The 18,686-nt window shown below is 33.2% G+C and overlaps 1 pseudogene; it reads left to right on the forward strand.

Moving 5' to 3' along the window:
• The first annotated feature begins 14,903 nt into the window (after positions 1-14,903).
• LOC144574633 (putative UDP-rhamnose:rhamnosyltransferase 1 pseudogene) lies at positions 14,904-15,887 on the forward strand (annotated as a pseudogene).
• Positions 15,888-18,686: the final 2,799 nt, after the last annotated feature.

The raw sequence follows: 18,686 nt of genomic DNA on the forward strand, positions 1-18,686 counted from the left end.
CGAGATTTCTTATTTTTAATATATATTTTTATTTTCTTATTAATTAAAATTGCGGTGTGTGGCTATATATGCAGTCATCGTCTAATCTCCATTCTCCATTCTTATATAAAGCGCGTAGATGTCGTGATTCGTCAATTACTGTGATTAAAAGATAAAATTTTAAATTGAATATCAACTTTTTTAATTAAATGTCTGTTTTTGTTTTATTCAATATATAATTTTTTGGTGTTGTTTTATGTGCAAAAGTATAAATTTATTTTGACACGTACTACACATTATTTGATTAGAATTAAAATTGATATCTTACTTTGTTGATTGGCTAAGAAAACGGAACATACAACAAGAATTGATGTCTTACTTTTTTTTTTTTTTGTCTCTCATTCAATACATATAATCCCACCGAATGAAGAATAGAATATATTTATATTTATGTATCCACTATCAAACTTTCTAAAGAAAGAGAATAAGGAAATTCTCATGGTTTTCAAAATATTGCTTCTTTTAATTAAAACAATGCCTTCTGTATTAAAAATCGGATGTTAAAAATCAATGTCATTATAGGATTATTTGAGGATCTTTTAGTATTAAAGAAATGAATGGTCATAATACGTTTACGATTATAAATTTGATGATCTATAATTTTTATTAAAAAAAATACTCATGAGTTTCAAAATATTACTTTTTTATTTAAAAGTATAACATAAAACAACATTCTCTTAAATAATCCATAAGTATCTTTTTTGTTTTCTTATAATATGTTCGTGTTGCAACGCACATGTATAATATTAGTTATATGATCTCTACTTTCAAATTATAAATAATTGATCCGAATGGTTAAACATGATCTTCATATAAAAATGTCATGATCTTTATATAAAAATGTACTTAAATACAAAATTTAATATGTTTAAATCGATAGAATTACTTTCAAATGATACATAATTTTTATATCAAGTGATTTTCTTACCTATTTTAAAAAAAATAAAAGAATATAAAGCATATAGAATTAGATATCTAAATACATTTTTATATGGAGATCATATTTAATTCTTTGTGACATATTATTTGAATTTTGAAAATAAATATAATAATATAATATTATAGCACGGGTCCATCCATAATATACGTATTAGTGTAGCTTCACTCCGATAGATGCATTGTTGTGCAAAGGGACTAAAACAAAGAGTGGTGTGAGTTGAGCATCTGAGTTAGCTTATTTTTTTGGCCCCATGAAAGCAATTTGTGATTACCTCATCTTTCACAAGTTTTATTTGATTAAATACATAACGTTGTCATGTAAACGGATACCGATAATCCGCTCTGTATTTACTTCGTTTTCGGAGATTATCCAAGTTATGGTTAAATGGATACAGATAATTACAGATACATATTTTTTTTGCATATGGTGAAATAATGGCAGATACAAATACAAATGATTTCATGAAGGTGAATATCCGTATCAGTATCTGCAATTATCCGGCTCTGACTTCACTGCTTCGAATAGAAGTTGTTATATAATCATCCCATATTCATTTCAGTCTTGATTGTGGGATAAATGATAATACAATATAGTTTTCAATTTAATCTCTTTTTGGCTGGTGATGATACTATAATAGCGCTATTTTATTTGAATAATTATTTTTGTACCCGCTCTACAGTAATCGTGCTATAGTACCGCAGTTAGAGAAATAATATATTACAGTCCTCACTAATTATATAGTCTCAACCAATTATTATTCTAAAATCACAACAGCATCATTTCTCTATGGTCCCTACTAATTATATAGTTTCCCTTTTACAATCCCCGCACTAGTTCACGCATCAACCTTTCTCTAACAAAAATAGTTGACTTCATAATAATAAATACTTTAATGCATAAGTATAAATACTTTTAGTACTTAAATATTAATACCTTCAGTGTCATATGTAAAAAATACTTAGATATGTATACCTTCGTAGTTATAAAATACTTCTAGTGTCATATGTAAAAAATACTTAGATATGCATACCTTTGTAGTTATAAATACTTATAAGATAAGATATTATCACTTAAAAAAATATTAATACTTTGATGCGTGAATTGTTATGATTATCCTTTTTCGAGTTCTCCAATCATGCCCCTATCAGCCTTCCTCTAACAAAAATAGTTGACTTCATACGTATAAATACTTCAATGCATAAAGTATAAATACTTTCAATACTTAGATATTAATATTTTCAGTGTCATATGTAAAAACTACTTGCAAATATAGGTATAAATACTTGTATGACAATGTATAAATACTTGCGCGACGACGAGTCTGAAAGTACGTCATTATGAATCTCATTTGAAAGAAAATATTACGTAGATATTAATAATGTGAAAACAAATTAAAATTGTGGAGATTTTGTAGTCTCTGTAGGAAGTTATCTTTCTGCATTTAATTTTTAGTGGTTCCCATGCAGGTACAGTGCGGGTACAGTAATGTGGGTACTATTATCTTCGCGCTACAGTACCCGCACAATAAATAATTGTTCACCTCATAGCTATAAATACTTCCGTACATAGGTATAAATACTTCCGTGCATAGATATTAATACTTTAGGAAAAAAATTCGAATTGTGGATTTTTGCAATCCCCACAAAAAATTAATTTTTCACATTTAATTTTCGGTAGTCCCCCCTGCAGATACAGTGCGAGTACTGTAGCGCAGGTACTGTTATCAGCTTCCATTTTCTTTTATTTTTACCTCAATTTCTTCTCCTGTGTAATCCGGTTCTATCCAGATTAGAAATGAAGCAAAGTGGATACCGAATATGTTATCTCATTTCTCTGTGTTCCTCCGCTCCTCCGCTCCAGCCGAATCTGTTATCTTATTTCTTTCTCTCAACCTGAATTTGAATTCCCCTCCCCCCTCTCTCCAATTCAGTATACTCTCTCTCCAGTTCAGTATTCTACGCTCCAGAGATTTAAAAGAAGAGTAAACTGTAAAGTTTGGCTAAACAACATGATTTATATACCACCTCTCTCAAATAATATTCTTCATAGTGGACTAACTTACCCCATCCAAACCGGACCCCCTTTTCTATTTTTTTTTCTTACAAGTAACATATTCTTTATACAAATGTACATTTATTATTATATTAAGAAGTCTAATTTAAATTTATATGACTCATTTCATATGATTCAATTAATTAGTACTCGAATGACTCACTATTTTACAAATTATATTCTAGATTTAATTAGTATTTGCATGGTAAAGTTTATATAACTCAATTATTTGACAATTATTCGTTTCGTATCTGTATTTGAATCTATATTCGTGAACAATTATCCGCTATGTATCAGTATCGATTAGGACAGATTTAGTTTTAAATTTTGACATCCATTTATTATCCGTATCCGTATCCATATCCGCTCATTAAATGACGGATACAAATTTGATATTAGCACTATCCGCTCCATATTCGCTCCGTATTCAGCTCTATGACATGAGTCATTTAGACGAAAAGAGAAAAATAAAATCAGGCGTCTAAAAGCTTAAATAATATCCCATATATAGATAAAAAAAGTTAACAGGCTTTATTTATTGAATGTTACATAAACAAATAAAAAGTCAACTGAATTTCGACGAACCCTAAACCTTAAGCCCTATCAAACAGCTGGTACGTACCAGTATACGCTTTATAAAACTAGTTCAAACTAGAACCTATATATACTGTAATGTCCTAGGGTTTAATACTAATTAGAATAATTAGGAGATAGTAAGTTAGCCTTTTACATTCTGTTAGTTGGTTAAGGGTATTTCTGTGATTTGTTAATTTCTATTTCTGCTATAAAAGACCATACCTTGTACTAGTTCAATTAGGCAATTAAGGAAAATTATCTCTTTTCTACTTCTGTTCTTCCCTTCTCTGTATCTCTCTCTCTCTCTCTCTCTGCTCTCTTCTCTTCCTCTCTTCCCTTCTTTCTACCGTCTCTCTTTTAGTTATATCCTAAATTCAATTTGGGATATGACAATTGGTATCAGAGCCAAGTTCATCCTGCGCCTCTAGCTTCTCTAAAGCAGTATTTCTAATTAAGAGCTCTGGGAAAGAAAGTCGAGCTACCGGCTGGTCTGAATTTTGAAGCGATCCTCTCACATCCATCATTGTCTCTTGCTCGAATCAAGCCGTGACATTTGTGTTAGCTCAGCTTCCTCAGACCTCGTTTTCACCATCAGACCAGTGCAAGAGGCCTCAAGATTCATTCTTGTTGCATCTCGATTAGATTGCTGTTGTGATTTCGGATCAGACTCGAACCAGCCCCTTTCCAAGTCAGCACCCTCCACTGTGCCAGTCACACGCCAGCCACATCAGCAGCGCCAATGAGGAGAAAGACCAACTGGAGCCGTCCATTATTGGTAATATTCTCTTGATTTGGTTGATAAAGAGACTCCCGTTGGGCCCAACCGATCCAATTGTGAGCAGCACATTTAATTGGGCTGGTAATTGCAATTCCTGAATTTTGTGAACTGGAGTGGCATGCACCAGAAATTGTTTTGGTGAACTGAACTGATTATAGTAGCAAAAGAAATGGATCTGTCCAAAAAGGAAATTTTTCTTGTGGATATCTTGAAATCGGGCAACAAGGTAGATTGTCATAGGTGTGATTGGGATTGCCCGAAAGAGGAAGTATTTAAGGGTACATATCATTGCCTCGCAACAGGTCTTTTTCATTGTTGTGGTGAAGGTTGCACACAAAAGATGATATGCGATGAATATACGGCGATTTGTAGAGTGAGTGGATGTGTGTTTTCACTCTCACAAAATGAAATGGAGGCAGTACGAGAGTTCCATCTAAGAGAATTCTTATTAGAAATGAGACACAGAGTGAATGAAGTGAATAAAATTTTGCAAAAAGGGGTCGATGTCATGGAGGAATTGGCACAAAAAAGGTCCAAATTGGAGGAGAAATGGGCACAAGAAAGATCCGATTTCAATGATGAATGGTCACAAAAGGTGTCATCCGAACAATCACAAGAAGAATTAGAAGTCGAGTCAATTCAAATGTGTGATGATCACATTGAGTTGGAAAATTTTGAAAAAGGGAAAGAGATGTCCCAAGACCAAGCATCACTTGTCGCTCTACCAATACCAACCGAACAATCGCCAATGCCAAACTTTTCACCATACATTCTACAACTTGATCCTTTCTTACTTCACATTAGAGATGACCGCCGACTTTTAATGTGCATTTTTTTCTCAACAAAGGGCGACAATGAAGATTTCTTAGATTTTGACCCTCATTTGCTCACACCTACCGTTATTGGGACTCATCTCGACTCATACCTACTTGTTCACTTAAAAAGATGGAGGCTACTTCCTTTTGATGCCGGTCCAAATTGTTTTTGCATGATATGCGGTTGGGCAAAAAGACCACCTCCAAAACCTAATATCTTAAGTGGGTCGATTTTTCTTTCAAAATCCTTGAGGACAAGGATCATTTCAAGGGAAAGGGAATGTAATGTCCTAGGGTTTAATACTAATTAGAATAATTAGGAGATAGTAAGTTAGCCTTTTACATTCTGTTAGTTGGTTAAGGGTATTTCTGTGATTTGTTAATTTCTATTTCTGCTATAAAAGACCATACCTTGTACTAGTTCAATTAGGCAATTAAGGAAAATTATCTCTTTTCTACTTCTGTTCTTCCCTTCTCTGTATCTCTCTCTCTCTCTCTCTCTGCTCTCTTCTCTTCCTCTCTTCCCTTCTTTCTACCGTCTCTCTTTTAGTTATATCCTAAATTCAATTTGGGATATGACATATACATAATATTAAAAGTTCATAGATCGTACTCCTAATACCGTTATTTTTGCATAGATAATAGGTATGTTTTTGGACCACTCGAGTTCACTTATCTGACGAAAGAGATGACATCTCAACGGAAGGAAGCCACTAGAGGGTTACTCTTTTGAATGAAAACTTCTCTCTATTGATGGGAGAGTTACTCTTTTGAATTCTGTTTTATCATCAATTCCTATTTATTGGTTATCAATATTTAAAATCCCCTCTAAAATTAAAATGAGAATTGACAAATTGAGGAAGAGATTCCTTGGTATGGGGGGGGGGGGGGGGGTGGATTCTGTACGAAAAAAATATTGCTTAGTTTCATATGGGATACTGTTTGTAGGAGTAAAAATCAAGGGAGATTGGGGATATTAAATCTTTCAAGAATGAATAAGTCCCTATTAGCTAAGTGGTGGGTTAGATTTCAAAATCCTCAAATCAAGAGTCTTTGGAAAGAGGAGGGATCAAGTTACAACACTTGAAAGTTACAACAAAGTTACAACATCATTTTTTTTCATTTTCAAAGTCCAAATCGTCGATCCAAACCGTTAGATATTCAATCTATATTAAAATGTGCTTACAGACCAAATTTTACATTTTTTGAAATTTTTTTGCTATTTATTAAGATGGGTACAAAATCGCTGTTTTTATTAAAATTCTGCACCATTAAAAAACAGCAATTTTGTACCCATCTTAATAAATAGCAAAAAAATTTCAAAAAATGTAAAATTTGGTCTGTAAGCACATTTTAATATAGATTGAATATCTAACGGTTTGGATCGACGATTTGGACTTTAAAAATGAAAAAAAATAATGTTGTAACTTTGTTGTAACTTTCAAGTGTTGTAACTTGATCCCTCCTCCTTTGGAAATCTATCATTCTATCTAAGTATGGACACACTGGTTATTCTTTCATTTGTTCCCCATTCTGGAAGGGTATTATTAAAGGTGCTCATATTGTGGATTTACATTTTATTAAGCAATTAGGCAATAGTTCAACAATACTTTTTTGGAAAGATAAATTAATACCAGACTTCCTTCTTTCTCTTTCTTATCCTTATTTATTTCCATAGCAAAAGATCCTAATCTTTTGGTAATGGAGCCTTTTTCTAATCATAACGTTCTTAATATTCAGTTTATAGGACAATTAATATGTGTATTGTTGATTGAGTGAAATAATCTTCATACTCAACTCCAATACTACGCACCAGATCCAACTACAAATGATTCTTTGTTGTGGAGATGGTCCTCTAGGATAATTTTTTTTGTGCATTATTTTTACAAGTGACTCGAATATGGAGACATTACTAATACATAATTTACTTCCATTTGGAATTCAAAATTACCCCTTAAGATAAAGGTTTTTTTTGTGGCTATTAAAAATAAATAATATTCTTATAAAAGAAAAACTTTGCAAAAGGGGTTGGATTGGAGATCCTTCATGTTCTTTTTGTGGTGCTTTTGAAACTGTAGATCATCCTTTTATTTCATCCACATTTGTCTTTCAAATTTGGTCTTGTATTGCATCTCATAATAATTTTCATTTCAATGGTTCTACCATGTCTGATATTTGGCATATATCAGCTCCTATTCCTCTAAAAGAACCTCTTTTAGTAGAATTAATTAGGGTTTTGTCCTATGGACATTGTGGCTGGAAAGAAATAAACTTTGTTATTAAAATTCAACTATTCCTTCTTTGCAAGCTATTGGATCTAAGATTATCTCATTGACAATTTTTTGGTGTACTGCTCTTAATAGTGGTTTATTACCTTCTCTACCCCTAATCATGCCAATGGATGTTGTTTCTATGCCTTGTCAGCTTTGATCATTCTAGAGGCATATTTGAGCCCTACAGGGGTAGGTTTGAGCCTTACAGAGGTAGAGGAAGTACTCAATCAAGAGGAAGAGGAGGCAATACAGGAAGATGAAATGCTTGGTATCGATCTATTGATGGCTCTAGCCTGATTTGATTAGTGTTCTTTGCTTTAGCTATGTGCTATTGCTTTTGATGCTATGTGAATATGTTTTTGTTGTTAGTACTTCTATGTTGATTTTGTTGCTTTGTGAGTATACTTTTCATTTCAGTACTTATTTGTTGTTGTGCATATCATTAGTGTATGCCTTTTTGTAAGTTGTTACAAGCTTCCTTTGTAGAGTTGATACCAACATAACTTATATTTGTTTCAATGAAAACAGATGAGTCCCATTCATGTTGCGGATTGACGGGGTGGGCCCACATCTGACGTCCAAAGCTTCGGCCAGGTCGTTTTTTTTTTTTTACCAAATCCTGTGCTTGAGGCGTCATGCGCCTAAAGGATAACGCTCCTTTTTATATGATAATGATAATCTTTGATGATTAATAATGACATTTGTATTGTACTATTATAAATTTATAATAAGTTATCCAAAGTTAATGCATGTTCATATATAGACTGTGAGGTGTGAGTACACTGTTTTGCTTAGGAGGCGACAATGCCACGAAATCTACATGCATTTATAAAGGGAAAATCATTAATTGCATGTGTTGCAAGTTTAATTTTTCAACATGATACCGAATTGATAAACTTCACATATGCGACAATGGTTAACCAAATGGTGAAAATTAGTGGTTGTTGAGACCTAAAGTAATATGTATAGTATGTATAGTCCTGATAATCGATCTGAATTGATTAACATGAATTTTTGTATAAAAATATACTTGCAGACTAAATTTACATTATTTTATATTTTTTTACTATTTTCTAAATAAATCACTACTTTTGAATAGTCTAGAATCTTTAGATAACTTTAGTATATCAAGAATTTTATGTTTTGAATAGGGCATTTAAGAAACAAATGCCGGGTTAAAGAAAGAAGAATGAATTTTTTAGTTTGATGACTTTCAATTCCGGTTCTTTGGATAAAAATATTGAGAGAGCTGTTTTGGCTCCATGCAGCATATCAGTTAATTATTTTTCATTTTGATCTTGCACTGAAACTGAGTGAAATTAAACTTGCTCTGTTAATATTTTTATCCAAAAAAGTTGTTAACCACTCCAATGGTGCACCTGCAACAAAATTTATGTTATTATGTACCGTTCAATTTTGTAAAGAGGGGAGATCTAAATTTGCTCTGTTCGTTGAATAAAAAGAAGGTCAAACTAAAATGATTTTCGATTTATGCTCTTATCAAGTTCTAAACTAAATGTCATTTGAATTGCATTGCACAAAAAAAAAGAGAAAATAATAATAATAAGTGGATTATAGGCAAAACAATTTAAATTGAGAGATATTTTGTAGTTTAATAGTAACTCATAATTTGAGATTAGTAACATCACTCCATGTTAGGTAGATAGCAATAATTTTGTAGGTTGATGACATGCTCCCAACATTAATTAATATATAGTTGTCAGCTGATATGACCGCCATGTTTTTTTAATACTACGTAAATTCCTTAATCTAACATGAACACCATCTAAAACATAAACAGACATATCTCTGTAGACTAGCGACATTAATTGCAGCCTAACCATCAATGGATAAATACATTGTAAAAGGGAGAAAATATTTTCTACTATAGGAATAGGAACGGGAATAGAAACGGAAATAGAAAAAGTTTGAACTAAAATTTACTGTTCACGTGAGAAAAAAAAATTCAGTCCAAGTGAAAATTTTTTTTCTCACGTGAACAGTATTTTCAGAATTACATCCGAACAGGTCCGAAAAGAGGAAAATTTTACCAGGAATTATAATTTATTAAACGTTATTATGTACTATCTGCCTTTTAACCTTATTTTACAGATCCCAATGATGATACACTGGACTGGGCCCCACGATATTCCCACTGCATGGAACAAAACCTTAGAAATATTTAAATGTATTTCATACTACTGTGCTCTGAATATAAAAACCCTAGAAAAAAAAATATAGGCAATAAATAATCACTGAATTCAGTTTCTCTCCATTTCTTTAAAATGGATGTACATCAGATAGACAATAATTTTAGTAATAGCTTGCTCCTGGAATAATGTGAAAGCTCATGTAATCCTATTTGCTATTATGTAATTAAAATTACCTTATATTTTGAGAATAAAGCAATATTTTTATAAAATAAAAATCAATTGCATGTATAAGTTGGTATATGTCCCGTCCTATTTCCTATTTCACCAAATTTGTACTAAAGTTTGGCCCTGTCCTATTTCACTACTATTTCATGTCCCGTCCCATCTATCATTGTTCCAAAGCTATTTCACTAAATATGTCCCGTTCTCATTTGAATTGTCCGGTGTCTCAAATTTCCATTTCTTACAATTTGTAAAGTTTATGCATTTTCTGTTTCACAGGGTCGGTTCTAAAGATTTTGGGGCTTGGAGCGGGATAAAAGTTTGAGTCCTTTATATAGAGGTGTAAATGAATAAGATATTATCTGATTTCGTTTGAATCTGAATTCGAAAAATTACTTAAATTATTTGATCTGTATTTGTATTCGAGATTATCGGTATTTGTATCCGTAACCGAAAAGTTATAACGGATAAGGCCGGGATATTGTTTAATAATTAACTATCTGTATCTGCATCCGTATTCGTATCCGAAAAGTTACAACGGATAAGGATACGGTTTAATAATTAACTATCCATAACTATATGTATCTGACCGTTTACACCTCTACTCCACAAAAAATAATTTGTTAAAAGTAAATGATTTATTACTTATATTTTAGTTGCATGGTATTGATATATGATCGTTAATGTAACTGGTTCAAGACTCTTTGTTTTTTTTTTTGTTCTATATGCTTAGAAAAAAACATTATTATTGATCTTGAATTGATATATTCTGATTAACAATATAACATTATGAGATGAATAATGACTAATATTTTGGTACTATGATATATGTTTTGTATCCAACAAATTTATTATGAAAAATATTAGATATAATTAATGAATGAAAAAAGCTATATTTAGATATTATGCTTTACTAGAATGTATATTAGTAAATTTTTAAATTATCTGAATTATATTCATATCCATCTGATATCTGATTCGTATTCGTATACATTTAATATCCGATCCGTATCGGTATCCGAAACTATTCATATTCGCATCCATATTTGAAAAATTATAATGGATAAAGATATAGTTTGATCACTATCCAATCTGTATTCGACCGTTTACACCTTTATCTTCATGTATATGTATATTATTTTTTCAATATGCTAATAGATCATTCCTATTTATAAAAAAGTTTAGAGCTTTTATATATACAAAGTTTGATTTTCTAATATCTTATTTATTTTTAATATATACAAATAATGTTTTTATAATATATACATACTAAATTTTTTTTTGGGGGCCTTTAGATCCTGGGCCGAGGCCATTGCTCTGGGTGCCTTGCTCCAGGATCGGGCATGCTGTTTCATTATCCTTTGTAAAGTTTATAAATGCATGTAGAGTTCACAGACAAAATATCTTCCCTTGTCAGTTGTCATGAGTCGGATTAAAATTTATAAGTGGACGAGTTTTGCTACTACTGCGAGAATAAAAAAACGCAAACGATTCAACTGGACCATCCTTTATATTGTAGATGGACAAAGAAGAATTAAAATTAGAGAACGAAGCCTAGTCGGATTTGAAAGAGCATTATTATTGTGAAAAAGAAAGAAAGGCGTTCTGAATCTCTTGGACCTGGACTGGGACTGGGAGAGATCAGATCAGATGAGATGAGGGGCTGAGGGCAAACCGTCTTCCTCCTGGACTTGTATTATCAGAGAGAGATCCTTGATCCTTGTTCCTTGCTCTGCTGTGCTCGCGTTATGAGAAGACTCCTATGGATTATCTCTTTGGTTCTATTAGTGCTCTACTTGTCAGTATCTCCGGCGATCGCCGTAGCGGCAGGAGGTAGAGGGAGATCCTTGCTGGCGTTCGTTGAGGCGCAAGGGAACGCATCCTTTCGTTGCTCTCCTTCTGGTCCTTGTATTCCTTGCCAGTACTTTGAGAAGGTTTCATATTCTCCTTCTGGTCCTTGTATTCATGTTGAAGTTGATTAGATTAAAATTTGAATGGGATTTAGATTCCTGGTCGGATTGTGTTAATCAGTTTAATACTTGTGCCATGGAATAAAATGAATGTTCATGCAATTCAGAATCTGGTAGACTGGTACCAAAATAATATTAAAGCGCCAGAGTAGGCGCTTTGAGTGCTATGAGACTATTGAGGAAGGAAAAGCGAGAGAGTGAGAAGTTTGTCTGGAGAAGGAGAAGGCGAGAGCGCACAATTTTAATCACGCAAGGGCCTTCAGCTTAAATTTTAAGCTGGGTGTTTATTGGTTCAACCGAACCGACTTAGCATTGCAATTGAACCAAATCAAAATTTTATTTCAATTTGTTCGGTTCAAACAGAAATATATTAATTTAAAATAATTGATTTATAATAGACGAAAGTATATTACGAAATAAACGGAGCAGTCCAGATCAAATTCATAAACCAAACTATTAATCTTCCCATCTTACCACCTATATCTCTTTGGAAAAAATTGTGATTGTTAGGTTGACTTGGTTTTTTTTATTAGATAAAAACAACATATACCGTCTTGCTCATTTGAATTGTATTCAGATATAAGTGGCCTTGAAGCAAGATCAGAAGAAGGATCTTGTACTCTTGTTTGGCACTAATAACCTCATGAGAGGGATTAGAGTCTAAATGAGGTTTGATTTGTCTTGGTTCTTTGTGAAGTTCAACAAATTGGAGAATTAGATGTCTTCTTAAAGTACTTGTTCATTTTATTTTTTGAAGGTTAGCGGCGAAATACTGCCAATAAAGAAGCATTACAGTGGATCTGTGTATAAATTGTAATTTTACAAAGAGACATTACATTACTATTTATAGCATTTACATCTTTGACTAATCTCTGACTATAGTCCTAACAACAATGGTTAAACTAACTATAGTTATAACAACTCCTAACAGCAATTCTATTAACAGAATTAGTTGTAACTAATTTCTGTTATTGCTAATCATCTAATAGAACACCACGACTATCCGGATAATTGCACGAACAAATTTAAATACAAAGGTATTATTATTATTATTATTATTATTATAATATGAAAGAAGGAAATTTTGGTTGTCATCTTTATATTTCAAAAAGAATCTAGCCAAGAAATTAAGTTCTAAATTTGGAATATATACCTGCCGTGAAATATGGATTCTATCACTTAGGCTGTGCTCCAGAACGCCGAGGGTAACATTCATTAAAGGGAAGGGAGAGGAGATGCGCTCAGACCGCTGATGTCCGTCTCGTTTACTCGCTCCAGAAACGAGGAGATCGGAGAAGAGAGGAGAGGAGAGGAGGGGAGACGGCACTGTGGCAGGGGGAAATCAAGCGTACAAAGCTGCGAAATTCGTACCTCCAATTCGGAGTGTAGACGGAGTAACACGAGCGCGTTCCCCTTCTTTACTCTCCCATCTCCTTCCTCTGTGCGACAGGCTTCTGGAGCACAGTCTTAAAGGTGTACATGCCAAAGTTTAACAATTAGAATGAAATAAAAATATGTGCTGATGCTTTTTTGAAAGAAGAACAATATATTTGGTTCCATCCATGTTGCAGATTGTCATGGGTTTGATATGTTGACCCAATTTGTTTGCAACTAATTAAAGGAGCACCACCTACGTACCTACGCGCGTGAGGGTGTCAGTGAATATGGTACGAATAGAATGAGTATTTTTGTATTTATATTTATTTAAAACTAGTATTAATTATTTGTATTTTATTTTTATGTGTTCAGTGTTAGATTTTATTATATTTTATTATATTTATATTAACGGATGTTGATCAAATAATGAGTAATTAGAATATAAACTAATAACTTAAATAATTTGATTGAAAAATGTAACAAACAAATAAATATAATACACATTTTCCGTACTTAATATCACAAAATATAAAAGTTATAATTATTGTTTCTATTATGTTTAAATAATATAAATTATTAATTCAATAAAATGATATAAATATTTTATAAATTAATTACATAAATTATTAATTGAAAACCGCATAAATGAAAGATACATTAATTTTGTAATCAATTATTAAATACAAATATTGGAAATATTGTATAAATTAATTTAATCATAATAATGAAAAATTATATAGTTACATCTATAAAAATGTTATCACATATAATTTTATATTGAGATACGCTACGGAGACTTGTAAAGTTAGGACATTTTCTTATTTCATGTTTATTATTTTTTATTTTAAAGTTCAAACAGTTCATTCAAACAACTCAATATGATATATATATGAAAATGTTCTTGAAGATCACATTTTTTTTCTAACTTTTTTATTATTTTTTTGTAAGATAAATAGAAAATCATTGTTTTCCCATGATATAGAATCTTTCAAGAACAACAATTTTGTCTCTAAGAATATTTCTATATGTAAATTATATTGATTAATTCGGATCTACTGCTTGCTTGAACTTTGAAATTGAAAATATGGTGGTAAAAAAAAAGTAGGAGTCTTTAATATTTTTAGTTACTTCAAATAGATTAATGTTTTTTACAAATTATTTCAAGATTTCATATTCAATTATTCATTCATTTTTATATTTGAATTTTGCTCCACAACTCATTATATGCCCAATTTTCTTTTATATTTATCAATTACGTGATAGAATAATAGATCTGAAATACTTAATTTATTGTACCCTTAGGCCTTATCCAACAAAAATTAAGGAACCTTTCTTTATCAATGAAAAAAGATTAATTCTTAGTCCGTTAATATATATACGATACAAATAGAATAAATGAATAAAATAATTTTGTTGATATGATCCTGATCTACGCCTTAATTAATCCTTGTTCTTGAGCAAGTATTTAGTTTGCTCGTCCTGAATCATGATCTACCTCTTTTGCCACAGGCGGTCCCGTATTCAGTACACAAATAATTGAGAAGATCAACTTTACAGAGTTGCACATGTTTTGATTTCCTTCTCCTCACAGTGAATACTTGCAACCTCCTCGCTATATATTTCCACTGTCAACTTCTGAAATTGTAAACATCTTGTTAATTAATTATTAGCAAGCTCTCTATCTCTGGCATTTAATCACTGTATCGCCATGCATGTCAGACGACTCTCTCCACATCTTGGTCTAGCCTTTGGCCACATGCTTCCTTTCCTCGAACTCTCCAAGTCCCTCGCAAAACGGGGCAACCGCATCACCTATATGTATCTCCACACCGAGAAACATCGAAAGGCTTGTGCAAATGCAGCCTGACCTATCTCCCGCCATACAGTTCCTCTCCTTCCCGCTTCCTTCAGTTGAACACCTGCCTGAGATGGCTGAAGCTACGGGAGATATACCGCCAGAGAAGGTCCAGTACCTCAAAAAGGCATTCAATGGTTTGGCATCGCTGTTCTCCACCTTCATCAAATCGGCTTGTGCTGATAAATGCACGAGATCAGATTGGGTCATCTCGGACTTTGCCAATCACTGGCTCCCTAAAATAGCGGAGGAGTATCGTGTTCCATGTACCTACTTCTCGATCTTCCTAGCTCGTACCAATTAAGGCCTTCTTGGGGCCATACTCAGAATGATTGGTGGGCATGACCAATATGGAGCGGCTTGCTTCAGTCATTAACGGAAGCAAGTTCGTCTGTGTCAGGAGCTGCCATAGCCTCGAGTCAAAATGTGGCTATCACTTGTCAGCAAGCTCTATGAGAAAGAAGTCATGCCAGTTGGTTTTTTAGCGCTTTTTGTTGACCAATCATCTAAAAGGATCACTACAGATGTTGGCGAGCTTGATTTCATGGATTAGTTAGATCTATCTGCAACGCACTGAATCTGTTCTTTACTTTGCTTTAATTTAGGTAGCGAGGCCACTTTAAGCATAGAGCTTCTTCATGAGCTAGCTGTCGTTATTGAGATGTCGAAGGTGCACTTTCTCTGGGCACTTAATTAGGAAGTCGGCTGGCATAATTGACTATATTTTTTTTTACCGGAGGGATTTGAGTGTACAAAAGAATTTGGAGTTATTGTAACGGGATGGGTTCTGCAAATGGGGGTCTTAGCACGCCCATCCATTGGAGGGTTTCTGACACACTGCGGTTGGAAAGGAGAGGTAGTTCAGTTGGCTAAGAAAAAGTTTTAGAGCTGTTGTACTCAAAGGTCGAGTGTTCGATTTCTCCACACGACTCCGTAACTTCTGTGAAGGTTTCTAACTGGATTTAAATAGCTAATCGAGTTTAGATCCACAGGTTATTTAAATAGCCTAATTCCATTGTTGGAGTTATTTTTCTACTAAAACATTCGGAACAAGTGGTCGACACAGCAAAGTACCTAAAATTTCTCAATTCCCCTTTACCAAACATGAGATACCGCATCACTGTTTGTACCATGGTATCAAACCTCCAACATTGGACCTCAACCACCTCGAGATTTCTTCTGTCAGATGCTTCAACCAGCGGGACTCGAACATGAAAATATTGCCAATCATCATTATCCTCGACACAAAACTGCAAGAAATAATTAATCAATTGATATCTTGATCTTTGTACTTTAAAATTTCTTGAAAAAAAACTTCAAACAGGAAATTAAAAATGAAGAGATATTTGGACCTAACTAGTGGTATTAATTAATTTTACCAAATTAACATCCAAATTAAATAGATCCACATGTTATATTACAAAAAATCTATAACATTCATAGCATCCATAGCCAAATTAAACATCCAAAACATCCAGAACATCCATATATAAACTAGCTATAGCTGGAAGAGTGCTCTACAAGTGAAACCGCAAAGTCTTCCAATAACCCAAATAAGAATATCTACCAAATAACACATTTAGAAATATCCAGTCCCGATCGGAAATACCCACTTCCAGTGTTGGAAACATCATTGTACATGAGTAAGACGAAGAGTGTAGAGAGATCCAACTGTTGCATCTGACGTAGCACGAATATTAAATTACACAATTACATAAAGAATAGACAAGATGTAAACTCAAAATTTCAAGTACCTTAGGCCTAACTCCGCATTGTAGTCTTTTGCACATAATGGGCACGCATCCCCAGGTTTTGAATCGCCATCCTATTGCACCGATGGCATTACCCACCTACACCATCGGTTGGGATATAGAACCGATGGCCCAACTCTGCACTATTTGGTCAGTACTGTATAGATGTCGTTCTAAATTCACATATTTTCAAAAATCTCTCTTTTTTCACAGCGAGAAATTCAAAGGTCTAAAAAAATCTAGGTTTTTTCTCTCACTTACACTGGGCGGCCACCCTTCCTGATCTCACTGAAGTTAAGTTTGCTCCTCCTTACTGTTTATAACTTTGTAGGTTTTTTCAGACTAAGAACTTATTTTGATATTTTTTTTTGGCCGGCAGCCATGTCATCACTACCTCACTCTCTAGCGCGGAGGACTTCGCGCAAAGGGAAAGCGCGATACCGTATGACGAGGGGTTGGCAAAAATTCGTCATTACTAGCAAGTTACATGTCATCAAGGTAAAATTTGTCTTTAGGTTTTTGAGTTTTTTTTTGTTTTTTGGGATTTAACACATTGATCTGTGTGCTCTGTTAGCTAGGGTTTTGGGTATTTTTTATTTGGTTTTTTTGGTATTTTTTTGGGATTTAATACACTGATCTGTGTGTGCCCTGTTAGCTAGTGTTTTAGGGTTTTGGTTTTTTTTTTCTTGGGAATTTAATATACTGATTTGTGTGCTCTGTTGCCTTACTAGAAAATAACATTGAGTACTTCATTGTTTCAAGATTTGTATCAAGTCAAGAGATATTACAGCTGCAAAGTCCAAATCAGTGAAGTCAAAAGCAGCAAGTCAACATCCGGATGTCGATCCTTTGGACATCATTCAGGTAAGTCCACATCTCTTTACCTTACAAGTAACCATCTGACGGTCCACATCTCTTTAACAAGTTTGTATTGATTTTTTTTATTGCTTCAATTGTAGTAACCATTGGGTGCTTCTCGTTATAATGCCACGAATCTCTGCTGTCTATAAGCTAGACTCGTTGCCACATCTGGACAGAGAATTATTTTTCATTACACACCTTAGAAAGTGATTCAAATACATGTATATAATTTAAAACACAAAACACCAATCTAACATACTTCTAGGTACTGCATACTGACCTTTAGTATTATTTCCAGGGCTCATCAGCAATACTTACTAAGTAATAAAAACAAGCAGCAGGCCACGATGAGCAGCCTGGATGTCAGAGACTATGCGGTAAGAAAATATTCCAATATGAGTTTATCATTCTAATTTATTGCAATTTTCAATTGCAGTACTAATTATATTTTGTTTAAAATAATTCACATTTCAGTGCCCTAGACAAAGGGGAGACTGGAAATGCGGCTATTTTGTGATGAAGAGCATGGAGTTCATCATCAAAAAATATTTTAGATCTTTTCCAAAAATTTGTCAATTAATCACCCGTTTTGATCTATCTATCATGCATGTTTTCAGATTCATTTGTTATATATATGTATATGTTGTTAATATGTTCGGGGTTCGTTCATGCAGAGCAAATTAAGCATTACACCGTACAAGAAACATGAACTACATGTGATCTGTACAACATGGTGCAAGAACTTCTTGGATCATGTTTTACCTCCTCGACAAAGGCATGTCTGAATTGAAACTTGGTCAGTTTTTGGTACACATATATGATGTACATTTTTGTCGTTGGTACTTGGGAACAACAGTTAGTTATTGGTACACATATATGATGTACATTTTTGTCATTGGTACAATCAGTGGGTACAATTGTGTGAAAGCTTTGCTGATGATAATTATGGCTTGTTGTGAGAGGATATATACATTTCTACTGGTACAATTAATGATATGCAGTTAATTATATATATGGCTTGTTG

The sequence above is a fragment of the Carex rostrata genome, chromosome 23, assembly GCF_964058835.1.
Source record: "Carex rostrata chromosome 23, lpCarRost1.2, whole genome shotgun sequence".
Classification (NCBI taxonomy): domain Eukaryota; kingdom Viridiplantae; phylum Streptophyta; class Magnoliopsida; order Poales; family Cyperaceae; genus Carex; species Carex rostrata.